This window comes from Lolium rigidum, chromosome 7 (assembly GCF_022539505.1).
Source record: "Lolium rigidum isolate FL_2022 chromosome 7, APGP_CSIRO_Lrig_0.1, whole genome shotgun sequence".
Lineage (NCBI taxonomy): Eukaryota > Viridiplantae > Streptophyta > Magnoliopsida > Poales > Poaceae > Lolium > Lolium rigidum.
The window spans coordinates 44,670,469-44,689,602 of NC_061514.1; the positions used below are offsets into that span (position 1 = coordinate 44,670,469).

Genomic DNA, 19,134 nt, shown 5'->3' on the forward strand with positions numbered 1-19,134 from the left:
ACATTATATGTCGTTATTATGCATTTTCCAGCACTAACCTATTGACGAGATGCCGAAGAGCCGCTTGTCGTTTTCGCTGTTTTTGGTTTCAGAAATCCTAGTAAGGAAATATTCTCGGAATTGGACGAAATCAACGCCCAGGGTCCTATTTTCCACGAAGCTTCCAGAAGACCGAAGAGGATAAGAAGTGGGGCCACGAGGCGGCCACATGCTAGGGCGGCGCGGCCAGGGCTTGGGCCGCGCCGGCCTGTTGTGTGGGGCCCTCGTGACGCCCCCTGACCTACCCTTCCGCCTACTTAAAGCCTCCGTCGCGAAACCCCCAGTACCGAGAGCCACGATACGGAAAACCTTCCAGAGACGCCGCCGCCGCCAATCCCATCTCGGGGGATTCAGGAGATCGCCTCCGGCACCCTGCCGGAGAGGGGAATCATCTCCCGGAGGACTCTTCATCGCCATGATCGCCTCCGGATTGATGTGTGAGTAGTTCACCCCTGGACCATGGGTCCATAGCAGTAGCTAGATGGTCGTCTTCTCCTAATTGTGCTATCATGCTCGATCTTGTGAGCTGCCTATCATGATCAAGATCGTTTCTTTGTAATCCTACATGTTGTGTTTGTTGGGATCCGATGGATATTGAATACTATGTCAAGTTGATTATCAATCTATCATATGTGTTGTTTATGTTCTTGCATGCTCTCCGTTGCTAGTAGAGGCTCTAGCCAAGTTGATACTTGTGACTCCAAGAGGGAGTATTTATGCTCGATAGTGGGTTCATGCCTCCATTAAATCTGGGACAGTGACAGAAAGTTCTAAGGTTGTGGATGTGCTGTTGCCACTAGGGATAAAACATCGATGCTTTGTCTAAGGATATTTGTGTTGATTACATTACGCACCATACTTAATGCAATTGTCTGTTGCTTGCAACTTAATACCGGAAGGGGTTCGGATGATAACCTAAAAGTGGACTTTTTAGGCATAGATGCATGCTGGATGGCGGTCTATGTACTTTGTCGTAATGCCCTGATTAAATCTCATAGTACTCATCATGATATATGTATGTGCATTGTTATGCCTTCTTTATTTGTCAATTGCCCAACCGTAATTTGTTCACCCAACATGCTATTTATCTTATGGGAGAGACACCGCTAGTGAACTCGTGGACCCCGGTCTATTCTTTACATCTGAAATACAATCTACTGCAATACTTGTTCTTTACCGTTCTTCGCAAACAATCATCTTCCACACAATACGGTTAATCCTTTGTTCACAAGCAAGCCGGTGAGATTGACAACCTCATCGTTACGTTGGGGCAAAGTACTTTGGTTGTGTTGTGCAGGTTCCACGTTGGCGCCGGAATCCCCGGTGTTGCGCCACACTACACTTCGCCGCCATCAACCTTCAACGTGCTTCTTGGCTCCTCCCGGTTCGATAAACCTTGGTTTCTTTCTCGAGGAAAACTTGCTACTGTCTCGCATCACACCTTCCTCTTGGGGTTCCCAACGGACGTGTGTTAATTGCACGCATCAAGCTCTTTTTCTCGCGCCGTTGCCGGGAGATCAAGACACGCCGCAAGGGGAGTCTCCACTTCCAATCTCTTTACTTTGTTTTTGTCTTGTTTTATTTTATTTACTACTTTGTTTGCTGCACTTAAACAAAACACAAAAAAATTAGTTGCTAGCTTTACTTTATTTACCTGTCTTGCTCTCTATATCAAAAACACAAAAAAAATTAGTTACTTGCATTTACTTTATCTAGTTTGCTTTATTTACTCATTGCTAAAATGAATACCCCTGAAAATACTAAGTTGTGTGACTTCACAAACACTAATAATAATTATTTCCTATGCACACCTATTGCTCCACCTGCTACTACAGAAGAATTCTTTGAAATTAAACCTGCTTTACTGAATCTTGTCATGAGAGAGCAATTTTCTGGTGTTAGTTCTGATGATGCTGCTGCCCATCTTAATAATTTTGTTGAACTATGTGAAATGCAAAAGTATAAGGATGTAGATGGTGATATTATAAAATTGAAATTGTTTCCTTTCTCATTAAGAGGAAGAGCTAAAGATTGGTTGCTATCTTTGCCTAAGAATAGTATTGATTCATGGACTAAATGTAAGGATGCTTTTATTGGTAGATATTATCCTCCCGCTAAAATTATATCTTTGAGAAGTAGCATAATGAATTTTAAGCAATTAGATAATGAACATGTTGCTCAAGCATGGGAGAGAATGAAATCTTTGGTAAAGAATTGCCCAACCCATGGACTGACTACTTGGATGATCATCCAAACTTTCTATGCAGGACTGAATTTTTCTTCGCGGAACCTATTGGATTCAGCTGCTGGAGGTACCTTTATGTCCATCACTTTGGGGGCGGCCACAAAGCTTCTTGATGATATGATGATAAATTACTCTGAATGGCACACGGAAAGAGCTCCACAAGGTAAGAAGGTAAATTCGTCGAAGAAACCTCCTCCTTGAGTGATAAGATTGATGTGATTATGTCTATGCTTGTGAATGGTAGATCTAATGTTGATCCAAATAATGTTCCTTTAGCTTCATTGGTTGCTCAAGAAGAAAATGTTGATGTGAATTTCATTAAAAATAATAATTTCAACAACAATGCTTATAGGAACAACTCTGGTAACAACTATAGGTCATATCCTTCTGCTAATGGTAATGGTTATGGTAATTCTTATGGGAATTCTTACAACAATAATAGGAGTGTACCCCCTGGTCTTGAAGCCATGCTTAAAGAATTTATTAGTACACAAACTGCTTTTAACAAATCTGTTGAGGAAAAGCTTGATAAAATTGATATTCTTGCTTCTAAGGTTGATAGACTTGCCTCTGATGTTGATCTTTTAAAATTGAAAGTTATTCCTAATAAGGACATTGATAATAAGATTGCTACTACAGCAAATGCCATCCAAGTTAGAATTAATGAGAATATAAGATTGATGGCTGAATTGCGTGCTAGGTGGGATAGAGAGGAAAATGAAAAACTAGCTAAAGAGAATAATGTAGCCAAAGTTTGGACTATTACCACCACTAGTAATGATAATGATTCACATGTTGCTACACCTCCTACTATCAATGGTGAAATAATTGGTGTTGGCAATGTTTCTACTCCTAGTGCAAAGCGTGCAAAATTACCTGAAATTGCTAAAACTGCTGAAACTGCTTGTGATAAAACTGCTGAAATTTTTTCCAACATTGGGGACAATGATCCCATTGCTGTAGCTCATAATGGTTTAGATTTTGATGATTGCCACATCTCTGAAGTTATAAAGTTCCTACAAAAACTTGCTAGAAGTCCCAATGCTAGTGCTATAAATTTGGCCTTTACAAAACATATTACAAATGCTCTCATAAAAGCTAGAGAAGATAAACTAAAACTTGAAACTTCTATTCCTAGGAAGTTAGAAGATGGTTGGGAGCCCATCATTAAGATAAGGGTCAATGATTTTGATTGTAATGCTCTATGTGATCTTGGTGCAAGTATTTCTGTTATGCCTAAGAAAATTTATGATATGCTTGACTTGCCACCATTGAAAAATTGTTATTTAGATGTTAATCTTGCTGATAATGCTATGAAGAAACCTTTGGGGAGGATTGATAATGTTCGTATTATGGTTAACAATAACCTTGTCCCCGTTGATTTTGTTGTCTTGGATATTGAATGCAATGCATCTTGTCCCATTATATTGGGAAGACCTTTTCTTCGAACTGTTGGTGCCACCATTGATATGAAGGAAGGTAATATTAAATATCAATTTCCTCTCAAGAAAGGTATGGAACACTTCCCTAGAAAGAGAATGAAGTTACCTTATGATTCTATTATTAGAACAAGTTATGCTGTTGATGCTTCGTCTCTTGATGTTACTTGATTCACACTTTCTGCGCCTAGCTGAAAGGCGTTAAAGAAAATCGCTTATGGGAGACAACCCATATTTTTACTACAGTACTTTGTTTTATATTTGAGTCTTGGAAGTTGTTACTACTGTAGCAACCTCTCCTTATCTTTATTTTATTGCATTGTTGTGCCAAGTAAAGTCTTTGATAGTAAAGTCAATACTAGATTTGGATTACTGCGCAGAAACAGATTTCTTGCTGTCACGAATCTGGGCAGAATTCTCTGTAGGTAACTCAGAAAATTCTGCCAATTTACGTGCGTGATCCTCAGATATGTACGCAACTTTCATTCAATTTGAGAATTTTCATCTGAGCAAGTTAAGTGCCCCTGTAAAATTCGTCTTTACGGACTGTTCTGTTTTGATAGATTCTGCCTTTTATTTCGCATTGCCTGTTTTGCTATGTTCGATGGATTTCTTTGTTCCATTAACTTTCAGTAGCTTTGTGCAATGTCCAGAAGTGTTAAGAATTATTATGACACCTCTGAATGTATGAATTTTCAAATATGCACTAACCCTCTAATGAGTTTGTTTCGAGTTTGGTGTGGAGGAAGTTTTCAAGGGTCAAGAGAGGAGGATGATACAATATGATCAAGAAGAGTGAAAAGTCTAAGCTTGGGGATGCCCCGTGGTTCATCCCTGCATATTTTAAGAAGACTCAAGCGTCTAAGCTTGGTGATGCCCAAGGCATCCCTTCTTCATCGACAACTTATCAGGTTCCTCTAATGAAACTATATTTTTATTCAGTCACATCTTATGTGCTTTGCTTGGAGCGTCTGTTTGCTTTAGTTTTTTTTGTTTGAATAAAATCGGATCCCACAATCCTTTATATTGGAGATATTGCGCTCTGATGTTTCGTATGAACACATATGTTCTTAGCTTTATCTTTAATGTTCATTGCGAAAGTTGAACTACCTCATTCATTGATATATGGTTGGAACCGGAAAATGCCGCATGTGGTAAATGGTATAATGTCTTGAATAATTTGATACTTGGCAATTGTTGTGCTCATATAGATCATGTTTAAGCTCTTGCATCATGTACTTTGCACCTATTAATGAATAACTACATAGAGCTTGTTAAAATTTGGTTTGCATGATTGGTCTCTCTAAGTCTAGATATTTTCTAGCTGAGGTGTTTGAACAATATATAAGGAAACAATGTAAAGTATTATAATGCTTACAATATGTTTATATGTGAGTCTTGCTGCACCGTTTTATACTTGAGTTTGCTTCAAACAACCTTGCTAGCCTAGCCTTGTATTGAGAGGGATTCTTCTCATGCATCCAAATCCTTGAGCCAAAACTATGCCATTTGTGTCCACCATACCTACCTACCACATGGTATTTCTCCGCCATTCCAAAGTACATTACTTGAGTGCTACCTTTAAAATTCCATTCTTTACCTTTACAATATATAGCTCATGGGACAAAATAGCTTAAAAACTATCGTGGTGAAGAATATGTACTTATGTGTCTTATTTCTTAATAAGTTGCTTGTTGTGCGGTAACCATGTTTTCCGGGGACGCCATCAACTCTTTTACCTTTGTTGAATATCATGTGAGTTGCTATGCATGTTCGTCTTGTCTGAAGTAAGGGCGGTTTTCACAATCAAATGGTTTGAGTATGCATATTGTTAGAGAAGAACATTGGGCCGCTAACTAAAGCCATGATTCATGGTGGAAGTTTCAGTTTGGACATAAAACCTCAATCTCTTATGAGAATATTATCTGTTGTTGAATGCTTAAGCATTAAAAGAGGAGTCCATTATCTGTTGTCTATGTTGTTCCGGTATGGATGTCTAAGTTGAAGAATGATCAAAAGCGATAAATTCAATGCGAACTTTCTCGTTAGACCCTTGTACAGGCGGCATAGAGGTACCGCTTTGTGACACTTGGTTGAAACATATGTTATGCAATGATAATCCGTGTTAACCCAAGCTAATTAGGAAAAGGTGTGAGTACTATTAGTATACTATGCATGAGGCTTGCAACTTATAAGATGTCTTATACATAACTCATATGCTTTATTACTACCGTTGACAAAATTGTTTCTTGTTTTCAAAATTAAAGGTCTAGCACAAAAATAGTAATCAATGCTTCCCTCTGCGAAGGGCCATTCTTTTACTTTATTGTTGAGTCAGTTTACCTATTCTTTCTATCTTAGAAGCAAACACTTGTATCAACTGTGTGCATTGATTCTTACATGTTTACCTATTGCACTTGTTATATTACTTTGTGTTGACAATTATCCATGAGATAAATATGTTGAAGTTGAAAGCAACCGCTGAAACTTACATCTTCCTTTGTGTTGTTTCAAAGCTTTCTACTAAGAACTTATTGCTTATGAGTTAACTGTTATGCAAGTCTTATTGATGCTTGTCTTGAAAGTATTATTCATGAAAAGTCTTTGCTATATGATTCATTTGTTTACTCATTATCTTCATCATTGCTTCGAATCGCTGCATTCATCTCATGTGCTTTACAATAGTATGATCAAGATTATGATAGCATGTCACTTCGTAAATTATCTTTGTTATCGTTTACCTACTCGAGGGCGAGTAGGAACTAAGCTTGGGGATGCTTGATACGTCCCAAACGTATCTATAATTTCTTATGTTCCATGCTACTTTTATGATGATACTCACATGTTTTATACACATTATATGTCGTTATTATGCATTTTCCGGCACTAACCTAATGACGAGATGCCGAAGAGCCAGTTGCTATTTTCTGCTATTTTTGGTTTCTGAAATCCTAGTAAGTAAATATATTCGGAATTGGACGAAATCAACGCCCATGGTCCTATTTTCACACGAAGCTTCCAGAAGACCGAAGAGGATAAGAAGTGGGGCCACGAGGCGGCCACACACTAGGGCGGCGCGGCCTGGGCCTTGGCCGCGCCGGCCTGTTGTGTGGGGCCCTCGTGTGGCCCCCTGACCTGCCCTTCCGCCTATTTAAAGCCTCCGTCGCGAAACCCCCAGTACCGAGAGCCACGATACGGAAAACCTTCCAGAGACGCCGCCGCCACCAATCCCATCTCGGGGGATTCAGGAGATCGCTCTCCGGCACCCCGCCGGAGAGGGGAATCATCTCCCGGAGGACTCTTCATCGCCATGATCGCCTCCGGATTGATGTGTGAGTAGTTCACCCCTGGACCATGGGTCCATAGCAGTAGCTAGATGGTCGTCTTCTCCTAATTGTGCTATCATGCTCGATCTTGTGAGCTGCCTACACTTGGCTCTCCTGCATCGCCGTCGTCCGCGATGTATCGCTGGGTCTGGCCGTGTGTCGCAGAGCCGCGCGCGGCTGCTGCTGCGGAAGCCCGCCCGTGGACGCCAGGAACGTGCCGGTGATGTCGCGCCGAGCCGCAGCCTGCTCGAAAAGAGCGCTGCAGCACCACGCATAGCGAGAGCCACTCGTTCGCACCGCGTGCGTGCATGCCTCAACCGTCGGCTTCCTCCAGCCCACAGCGGAGCGATAACGGCACCGGACGAAATAGGCACGGACGCAGCCCATACGTCCACCGGGCGGAACATCAGAACCAGCCAAAAGAACCGATCCGGCACGCACTGGCTCAGAACGACCATGACCCGGAGGCCTACCCGGCCGCCGTAAACCCTGAACCGTCAGAGAAGGCACCAGGTCGAGAAGGCCGTGAAAGCATGACATCCGGACCATGCCGCCGATGCAGCAACAGAGAATCAGAAAAGGAAGGAGGCCGGCCGCTCGTCGGCCAGCAGAGCCCCGCGCACTCATAGAGCACCTGCAAGAAGAAACAAACCACATTAGATAAAGCGAAGGAACAAAGAAAAATAAGGCAGCAGACGACGAAGGGAATGGCAAAACTCGCCAGCGCCACCACAGATCGGCAAACGAAAGCTGTGAACCTCGGAGTTCTCCATGACGCCAAACGCCAACGAACAGAGAAAATAAGGGATCGCCAGAAAGGAAAGAATGATAAGTGAGGAGGAAACACGGGGCGGCGAGGCGTCAATCCTGCATGAGAATATAGAGGCGACAGGTTAGGGTAAACAGAAATAACGTGGCGCACACCGTCTAAAACAGCCACCGCAATATTTACGCTCAATCACGTGGAGACCGGGGAAACCTCAACAACACACGCATTAAATCTGTACTTTCCGGTAACCGGTCACCGATTCATCTGGAAAAAAACCAGAAGAAAATAACCAGTAGTTGGGTAGAACGGGAAGTACTGCACGTGGCGATCAATGTATGGAGGAAAACCACAGAAATTACCACATAAACAGTACTCAAATCAATCTTGAGTGCGTTGAACTGATTGAACTTTATATAGTGTATAATGAGTACTATGAGATTCAATCAGGGCATTACGACAAAGTACATAGACCGCCATCCAGCATGCATCTATGCCTAAAAAGTCCATCTTCAGGTTATCATCCGAACCCCCTCCAGTATTAAGTTGTAAACAATAGACAATTGCATTAAGTATGGTGCGTAATGTAATCAACACAAATATCCTTAAACAAAGCATCGATGTTTTATCCCTAGTGGCAACAACACATCCACAACCTTAGAACTTTCTGTCACTGTCCCAGATTTAATGGAGGCATGAACCCACTATCGACCATAAATACTCCCTCTTGGAGTCACAAGTATCAACTTGGCCAGAGCCTCTACTAGCAACGGAGAGCATGCAAGAACATAAATAACATATATGATAGATTGATAATCAACTTGACATAGTATTCAATATCTATCGGATCCCAACAAACACAACATGAAGGATTACAAATAGACGATCTTGATCATGATAGGCAGCTCACAAGATCGAACATGATAGAACAATGAGGAGAAGACGACCATCTAGCTACTGCTATGGACCCATGGTCCAGGGGTGAACTACTCACACATCGACCCGGAGGCGATCATGGCGATGAAGAGACCTCCGAGAGATGATTCCCCTCTCCGGCAGGCTGCCGGAGGCGATCTCCTGAATCCCCCGAGATGGGATTGGCGGCGGCGGCGTCTCTGGAAGGTTTTCCATATCGTGGCTCTCGTGCATCGGGGTTTCGCGATGGAGGCTTTAAGTAGGCGGAAGGGCAGGTCGTGGGGCCACACGAGGGACCCACACAACGGGGCCGCGCGGCCGGGGCCCGAGCCGCGCCGCCTGGCGTGTCGTCGCCTCGTGGCCCCACTTCTTATCTCCTCCGGTCTTCGGAAGCTTCGTGGAAAAATAGGCCCCCGGGCGTTGATTTCGTCCAATTCCGAGAATATTTCCTTACTAGGATTTCTGAAACCAAAAACAACGAGAAAACAAGAATCGGCTCTTCGGCATCTCGTCAATAGGTTAGTGCCGGAAAATGCATAAATATGACATATAATGTGTATAAAACATGTGAGTATCATCATAAAAGTAGCATGGAACATAAGAAATTATAGATACGTTTGGGACGTATCACTTTCTGAATCATCGAGACCGCGCCATTATTGTTAGGATCGACATATGGGGGTGGTTGTGGTGCTGCCGCTATTCTGAGCTGATGTCGATTTTCGTCCGTGATCGCGGGAGGAGGTGGTAGGTGGATCTCACTCCAAGGCCCTTGAAGGTTTCTATTTGCTGCTTGAGCATTGGCTATCCCCGCTACTCGCAACATTGCTTGAAAATTACGGCAGTCCTTCTGCAGATGTCCTGACTACCTTCTGCCATTGTTGTCGAGATAAAAATGCATCTGGCATGGCACGTTCATCATATCTTCGGGAGTTATGAAAGGTCTTTGAAACCTTGACCCGCTATTTTGCCTGTTATTTCGAGAATCATCTCTGTTGTCGCCTCGCTACTCATTACTTCTTTGATATTCGTCTCTATTGCTTCCTCCGTTGTTTCCCCGAAAACCAGCCGATATTTGGCCAGGAGCATCGTAACTCGAGAACTGTCGAGAGAATCGCCTTCTATTTTGAAAGTTTCGGCTACGGTCCTCCTCTGGTGACCTGTGTCGTTTATTGTGAACAGCATCTTCTCCGTCTGCCCATCTGTTTGCTATCTCCATCAATGCTGACACTGTCCTTGGGTTAGTTCTCCCCAAGTCCTCGACGAAATCTCCTCACCGAATTCCTGCTACAAACGCATCTATTGCTCTCTCGTCAGATATGTTTTCTGCCGAGTTTTTGATGATGTTCCACCTTTGGATGTACTTTCTCATCGATTCATCATGTTTTTTGTCGACACGACCTCAGCTCTTCAAGTGATGCTGGTTTTTTACAAGTTGATCGGAAGTTCTTGACGAACACATCCTCAAAACTGTCCCAGCTGTCGATGGATCCCGGAGGAAGTTTCTTTATCTAGGATCTTGCGGCTCCGCTTAGATGTGTCTGAATACTCTGCATTGCTGTTGCCCTGGTGCCACCTATTAATTTCACTGTCTCTAGATAGTTGACTAGCCAATCCTCAGGATCTTGCAGGACATCGAATTTCCTGAAACTATCGGGTAACTTGAATCCTGACGGGACTCGAGTTTTTCGAACTCGTCTCGTAAAACACGGGAGTCCACACATATCTTCCTCAGCAACTTCTGGTGAATGTCGATGTTCCCTTCTTTCTTGTCGCGCTCTATCCACTCTGGCCTGAGTCGTTGCGTCTCTAACTCCACTTGCTCTCGGTGGATCTTGCACTGCTGCAGTAGGTCTCGGACTATTTTGCCTTGCAGTTCCTTCGGGAGGTGTAGGCTGCGAACGCTGCTCCCATGGCTCCACATCCTGCCATGGCCATGTTATACAACGCTTCTCTTGGATCTCCGGGAGGTGGCCTGGACGCCAGGATGAAAGCTTGTGTCGCCATGTACCCTGCTTCCGGTGTTTTTGGAATGATATTCCCCCTCGTGTCGATTGACATAACAGACATGTCGAGGTTTTGGATTAGAGTCTCTCTTTCTGCTTCGGGTATATTTTGCAGTCGAGATCTTGCTCTCCTTCGAGCTTCTCTTTGGCTATCTCCCAAAGTTCTTGAGTGTTGGCTTAGTTCAGCTCTTCGCCTGCTTGACGCGGAAGCTGCTTCCTGCCTCCTGTCCAACTCGATTTTCTGCTTCTCGAGCTCTCTTCAGGTACGTGCGAGCCTATATTGATACGCTTGTAACTCCTCAGGTGTCGCCGTAATGGTCATTGGTTCTGTACCATCGATAGCTACGGCGACTCGATCCCACACTGCCACGGAAATCGTACCATCTCTCGTGTTCCTGGTCCGATATATTTTGTTCCCAAACCTCACGTGAGATCTGCGGGATCGACATACGGATTTCCCGCATCGTCGAAAGCCTCTGACGTCGCTGGTTCTGACCGACTTGGTTCTCCAATTGCGTAGATCTGATGATATTTTGGATTCTGAACTTTGTTGGGTTTGGTGACACCATCATATAGATTGGTGAAGACCTTGCCCATAGATGTGGATCTGTCGATGAAGTTGAAGCTGTCGATATCGCTCGAGTCATTGCTTATATCGGAGTCTGCAGATGACCCGAAGGATATGTTGCTGAAGATCTTGGCGAGTTTTTCACTTGCCCGGGTGCTGATGAAGCGTGGCGACGAAATTTCTCCTTCGCTTGACTCTGTTGACGATGTCGAGTCCGAAATATCGGGATCGACCTCCGATAATCCCGACGAGATCGGAATTTTGAGACGATATGATCCTTCCTTCTCGACGCAGAAATGGAACTCTCCAAACGTCATCTCCATGGGCTCCTCCAGATACGCATATGCATCCAAACGGGAGGGCAGGTGAGGAACAAAATCAACGAGACCAGTTTCGATCTGTTTACCTCTGTCCATGATCTTGCTTGCTATCGACGAAGTCGACGATGTTGAACGTGCCATCGAGATCAGCTCCTTATCGCCTCTAGATCCCACAGACGGCGCCAATTGACAAGGTATTAACTTGTCAATGCCTACGGATTGTAGACTAGGGTTTAGTTGGATGTAGAGGGCAAGTAGATCTCGAAAGTTTCAGCCGAAAAGTACTCGACGAATATAAAACTAGGGTTGTGTTGACAGTAAATTCGATCCTTTCTTTGTCCCTCAACTCCCCCTTATATAGGAGGCGGAGCCGAGGGTTTCGTAATACACAAGTTTACAGAGTCCGGGTGACATAGGCATCCCCAATGGGCCTGCCGAAGATAGTACCCGGGGTTTACTGAAAGCCCATGACTCGAAGAATAAGAAGAATCGGAAGCCCAAGTGGCTATTAAGGAAACCTAGAGTTGTATTAGGAGATGATGTTTGTAATCTTGCGGGATGAGTTAGAAACCTTCCCGGACTCTGTAACTTGGACAATACGAATCCCTCGGCTCCACCTCCTATATAAGGGGGAGTCGAGGGACAAAGAAAGCATCGAATCTACTGTCAACACAACCCTAGTTTTATATTCGTCGAGTACTTTTCGGCTGAATGTCGGGGGGAAGACCCCGGGTAGGGCAATGGACACGGAGCAGCCGGCTGACCACTGGCCGGCTCGCGGCAAAGGCCGGCTGAGGAGCAGCCGGCTGGCGCCGTGGCCGGCTGGTCCGGAAGCCGGTTGGCTCTAGGTCCTAGTCGGCCTGGCTACGGCCACCAATGCCGTAAGCTGGGCCGGCTTCTACAAGCCATATCCGACTGGGGTTTGTACCTCAGACCGACTCGAGGCTGGCGAGTCTTGCACTGGAAGGAACCGGGTTGGTGATCCGGGTTCCCAAAGTCCACGCTGACTTCATCTTCCGTAAAGGGCGGGGCACTGTGGAGCAATAGTGCCGCGCCACGGACAGGCCGTCAGGGCTTACGACGGTCCGTACCGGCTACAGTGGCTGACGGCGACAGAGACACCTCCTCCATACCGCTGACCGTGGCAGTCGGATGGGACAGGCCACGATGCCTCAACCACTCCTGACGTCACCGCCTCGGGAAGGAGCGGAGGCCGAAGCCGGCCAAGCCGGCCAGTAGACTATAGGGTCTTATATGTAAAGTGCCGGTGCCTATATAAGCCGCACTACCCCTCTCGTGCGTGGAATCCCTCGATCGGTCAATCATTCACTTCATCTAGTCTTAGCGCTGCCCCCTGAGAGAGATCTTCGTCTACCTTAGCCTCTCAGGGCCAGCCGGATACAGCTCTAGGAGCACCATTGTACTGTGTGATCATATACACTCATAGCAGGAGTAGAGGTGTTACCTCCATCGGAGAGCCTCGAACCTGGGTACGCCTCTGTGTCACGCGTTCCCATACCCGCATCCGGATACCGCCGTGAGATCTCTCAGGAACCACCTTCGATTAGCCACCCTATGGCATATGCCGTGACGATACCACGACATTTGGCGCCCACCGTGGGGCCTTCAGCATCCTCGGCCGGTGTCTTCATCCGGACGGGCCTCACCATCACCACCGGCGAGCGAGTCGCTTCAGGCTTGATCCGGAGATTCGGCTCCCTCAACTGCGTCAGCGACAACGCTGGCTGCTTCGCTGACCGGCCCTTCCCAGCCGGCGGCGGCGTCATCTCCTTCGGCGGCCACGACATCTACGTCGCCACCGTCGCACCGCCGCGCTACCCGCGGCAGGTGCTGCGCTGCGCAAGCCCTCCTCCGCGAGCCGCCAGCTGCGCTCCCGCCAGCCCCGCCGTCGTGCAAGTCATGATGGCTGGCGAGGAGCTCCCTACCAAGAACCCGCGCACCCGTGGTCCCAACCTGGAGCGCAACGTCGACCCTAACGCCTCCGGCTCGGGCCCAAAAGCGCCACCACCACCGTCCCAGCTGGACGAAGTTCGGGCGAGGCTGAGCACCCCGCTCACGCGCGGCGCCGACCCCACCGCCGTCGAGGCGGACCTGGAGGCGCATCGCCAGCTCCTCCTCAAGCAAACCGAAGAACTGGCTGCTGCTAAGCGTCAGATGGAGATCACCCAGCGCGAGTACAACCGCGCCCACGGCCTCACTCCAGGCGGCGACGAGCCAAGCCGAGCCGGCCACATCCGGCGCAGGGGCCGCGACCTTGGCGCCGAGATCGCCCGCGACGGCGCTCCTTCGCCGGCTCCGTCCGCGGAGCTCCCCGTCTACAACACCCCTGACAAGAACATGCGCGCGGCAGAAGCCGCCGCAGAAGAGCTGAGCCGCCTTCAAGGCGAAGAGTTACGCCGCCAGACCAGGCGGGTATCTGAGCTGCTCAACGCAGCCAACAGGCAGATCGCCGACCCCAGGTATGTCAATGCCCCCAGAGCTCACGCTCGTGGTGCTGCAGGCAACGACAGGGAAGGCGCCAGGGACACGGCCGAGTCCGCCTCCCCAGCACCAAGCCGGCGCCATGATTCCCGCGCCACGCACGCAAGCTCGAGCAGGCCGAGCCACCAGCCGAGCGGCAGCAGCCGCAGTCGGCCTCCTCCAAGCCGGAACCAGGAGCAAGACTCCGAGCCCCGCCGTCATCACCGGCCGGCTCCAGAAGCAAGCGGCGCACGCCAGCCGGCTCACTCCCGGCTGGGCCCGCGCATCGAGCCCGCCGACGCCAGAGACCGCCTCGACCGGCTGGTCGAATCCCGCATTGCGGAAGAAGAAGCTCCAGCCGGCCCAAAGTGTTTCGGGCCCCGCATCGCCAACGAGCCTACGCTCGAAGGCTTCACGCTCCCCCGCGACACCCCCAAGTACGACGGCACCGCCAAGCCGGAGGACTGGCTGCAGGACTACTCCACCGCAGTCGGCATCGCCAAAGGCAACAAGCGCTGGGCCGTGCGCTACTCCCCCCTGATGCTGGTCGGCTCCGCCCGCACATGGCTCAACAACCTGCCAGCCGGCAGCATAAACGGCTGGCTCGACTTCGAAGCGGCCTTCATCAGCAACTTCACCGGCACCTATCGCCGGCCGGGCCGCCCCCAGCAGCTTGAGATGTGCAAGCAGGGCCCCGACGAGACGGATCGCGCATACCTGACGCGCTGGTGCGAGATGCGCAACTCCTGCGAGGGCGTACACGAGATCCAGGCCATTGGCTTCTTCATGGGAGGCTGCCGGCCCAACACCATGCTGTGGCACAAGCTTCGCCGCAGTGACCCCAAGTCGATGGCTGCCTTGATGGCCATCGCGGACAAGTACGCGCTGGCTGAGGAAGCCGGCAAAGCGCCGGCTGACATTTCGCCAGCCCCAGCAAGAAGGGACAACAACAGGCCGGCTGAGCACAAGCCGGCAGACGGCACCTCTCACGGCAGCCGGCGGGACAACTACCGCGGCAAGCGTCACAGCGACCAGCCGGACCGCCGGTACGGCTCCGCCCACGTGGCCGCCGTGCAAGACAACGCGGCAGGCGGCAGCCGCCGCCGTAAGCAAGACCGGCGTGGAAGCCGAGTACACCTTCGAGCAGATGCTCGACTCGCCGTGCAAGTACCACAGCGGCAAGAACCCCTCCAACCACACCACCCGCGACTGCCACTTCATGAAGCGGCTGACAAGCGGTGAACCTCTCCCGCCTCCACCCCCGCCCCCACCAGCCGGCGGGCCGGGTGGCCAAGCCGGCGCGGAGAACGCCAACCTCGAGCACCACGAGGCTAACCAAGTGCACCATGCCGGCCGATATTTGGCCGAAGACGCTGCCTACATCATCTTCACCTCCGAGCCCGAGGACCAGACGAGCCAGCAGCGCCGTTCCCTCGAGGTCAACGCGGTCATACCGCCGGTCCCCCGCACCTAAACCGGTCGAAGCAGGCCATCACCTTTGATCGCCGCGACACACCGGCTGTCCTCGCCGAAGCCGGGCAGCTACGCCATGGTCCTCGACCCCACCATCGGCACAACCCGGCGCAGCGTGCGTTTTTCGCGCGTCCTCATCGACGGCGGCAGCAGCATCAACATCCTCTACCGCGACACCGCCCGCAAGCTGGGCATCCAAGAAGCCGAGCTGCGCCCCACCCCCACCGTCTTCCATGGCATCGTGCCGGGCCACTGCTGCCAGCCGATCGGCCGGATCACGCTGGAGGTGATGTTCGGGAAGCCGGACCACTTCCGCACCGAGCAGATCGAGTTCGAGGTGGTGGACCTCGTAAGTCCCTACCACGCGCTCCTGGGCAGGCCGGCCCTGACCAAGTTCATGGCGGTGCCTCACTATGGGTACCTCAAGATGAAGCTGCCTGGCCCCAAGGGGGTCATCACCGTAGCCGGCGACTATCGCCGCTCCATGGACTGCGCCACGCAGAGCTCCAAGATGGCCCAGACGCTGGTCATCGCCACCGAGAAGCAGCTCATCCACGACGCCGTCGCCCTCGCCAAAGCCGCGCAGACAGACATGCCGGCTGTAGGCAACCCGGCTGGGACAACTCACTTCCAGCCGGCCAACAACACCAAGAAGATACTGCTGGACCCGGCACAGCCGGACAAGTACGTCACCATCGGTGCCGGCTTGAACAAGAAATAGGAAAGCGAGCTCACCAGCTTCCTCCGTGAGAATCGGGACATCTTCGCATGGACTCCAAGAGACATGCCGGGTGTGCCGAGGGAGCTGGCTGAGCACCACCTCCACGTCCGGCCTGAAGCCAAGCCGGTGAGGCAGCCTCTCAGGCGCTTCGCCGAAGAACGAAGGAAGGCCATCGGTGAAGAGATCGCCCGGCTCCTAGCTGCCGGCTTCATCATGGAAGTGTTGCACCCGGACTGGTTGGCGAACCCGGTCCTGGTGTTGAAGAAAAACGGCTCCTGGCGCATGTGTATCGACTACACCAGCCTGAACAAGGCGTGCCCGAAGGACCCCTTCCCCCTGCCGCGCATAGATCAAGTCATAGACTCGATCGCCGGCTGTGAACTGTTGTCTTTCCTAGATGCCTATTCAGGCTACCACCAGATTCCTTTGAATCCGGATGATCAAATAAAGACTTCGTTCATTACCCCGTATGGGGCTTATTGCTACACGACTATGCCGTTCGGCTTGAAAAATGCAGGCGCCACCTACCAAAGGTGCATGCAAAAATGCTTGCAGGATCAAATCGGCAGAAACGTTCACGCATACGTGGATGATGTCGTTGTCAAGACCAAGGAGACGACTACCCTCCTTGATGACCTGAGAGAAACCTTCACCAATCTGAGAAGATTCCGGATGAAGCTCAACCCGGCCAAGTGCACATTCGGCGTGCCGTCTGGCCAGCTCCTTGGCTACCTCGTCTCTCAGCGAGGGATCGAAGCCAACCCGGACAAGATCAGTGCCCTGGAAAAGATGGAACTGCCGCAGTGCCTCAAGGACGTCCAGAAGTTTACTGGCTGCCTGGCCTCCTTGAGCCGCTTCGTCAGCCGGCTGGGGGAGAAGGCACTGCCCTTGTATCAATTGATGAAGAAGGCGGACAAGTTCATCTGGTCACCACAGGCGGAGGAAGCCTTCCGTGACTTGAAGCGCGTGCTATCAACCGCGCCAATCCTTGCAACGCCGGCTTCAATGGAGCCGATGCTGTTGTACATCGCAGCCACCAACCGAGTGGTTAGCGTTGTCCTGGTGGTGGAGCGCAAAGAAGCCGGCAACAGGGAGCAGCTGGTTCAGCGCCCAGTCTATTACCTTAGCGAAGTGCTCTCCCAGTCGAAGCAAAACTACCCCCACTACCAGAAGGTCACCTACGGCGTCTACATGGCGGCCAAGAAGCTCAAGCACTACTTCCAAGAGCACCCCATCAGGGTGGTAGCCACAGCGCCCTTGGCGGAAATCATAGGCAGCAAGGATGCCAACGGCCGGGTTGCCAAGTGGGCCCTGGAGCTAGCCGCCCACACCATCCTCTACGAGCCACGCACAGCCATCAAGTCGCAGATCCTCGCGGACTTCTTCGTCGAGTGGGCTGAGATGCAGCACTCGCCGCCTGTGCCGGATTCCACACATTGGAAGATGCACTTCGACGGCTCGAAGATGCGCAACGGCTTGGGAGCCGGCATCGTCATCACCTCTCCTAAGGGAGACCGGCTGGACTATGTCCTGCAGATCCACTTCGCCGCATCCAACAATGTGGCGGAGTATGAAGCGCTCATTCATGGGCTGAAGCTGGCCAAGGAGATTGGCGTGCGTCGCATACTCTGCTTCGGCGACTCCGACTTGGTCATACAGCAAGCATCTGGCGACTGGGACGCGAAGGACGCCAACATGGCCTCATACCGCTTCCATGTCCAGCAGCTATCCGGCTTCTTCGACGGCTGCGAATTCCACCACGTACCACGAGCAAACAACGAGGCGGCTGACGCCTTGTCCAAGATTGGCTCAACCCGGCAAGCCATTCCGCCGGGCATCGCCTTGGCGGTTCTCAAGAAGCCGTCCATCATACCGTCACCGGACTCGGATTCAATATTCGTGCCGGCTGACCCGGGGGCTGCCCAGCCTAACCCGGGGGCTTCATCGCCCAAGTCGGGGGCTAACAAGCCAAACCCGCCGGCTAGCATGCCGAGCCCGGGGACTTCTCAGTCCAACCCGGGGGCTTCATCGCCAAACTCGGGGGCTAGCAAGCCGAACCCGCCGGCTAGCAAGCCGAACCCGGCGACCATGCAGTCGAATCCGGAAGCTCCCACGCAGGAGGCCTTGTTGGTTAGCGTATTCGAGATAAGATGCGTACCTTCATGGGCACAAGAATTCCTCTCCTACCTCACCGACGGTGTGCTGCCTGACGATAGAGTCCGGGCCAGGCAGATTGAGAGAAGGGCCAAGGCCTAAACCATCATCAACCACCAGCTGTACAAACGCAGCGTAAGTGGGGTGTTCCAGCGGTGCGTCGAGCCGGCTGAAGGGATTGAACTCCTACGGGAAATCCATCAAGGAGAGTGCGGACATCACGCCTCATCCAGAGCCATAGTGGCCAAAGCCTTCCGGCACGGTTTTTACTGGCCGACTGCGCTCAAAGACGCAGAAGATTTGGTGAAGAAGTGCAACGGCTGTCAGCGTTTCGCAAAGCAAAGACACCAGCCGGCTTCCGCCTTGAAAACCATCCCCATCACATGGCCATTTGCCGTATGGGGCTTAGATATGGTAGGCCCATTCAGAACAGCGCGAGGCGGCATGACACACCTCTTGGTGATGATTGACAAATTCACCAAGTGGATTGAAGCCAAGCCAATCAAGAAGCTGGACGGGTCCACAGCCGTCACATTCCTCAAGGAAATCATCGTGAGATTCGGCTACCCCCACACCATCATCACCGACAATGGCAGCAACTTCTCCCAAGGCATCTTCTCTCGCTATTGCGGGGAAATGGGGATCCGGATGGCCCTATCTTCTGTGGCACACCCCGAGTCC

At 50.4% G+C, this 19,134-nt stretch overlaps 1 pseudogene; it reads left to right on the forward strand.

Annotated features, from left to right (window-relative positions):
- LOC124671251 overlaps nt 1-18,858 on the forward strand; it is a 31,467-nt pseudogene extending 12,609 nt beyond the window's left edge.
- Nucleotides 18,859-19,134: the final 276 nt, after the last annotated feature.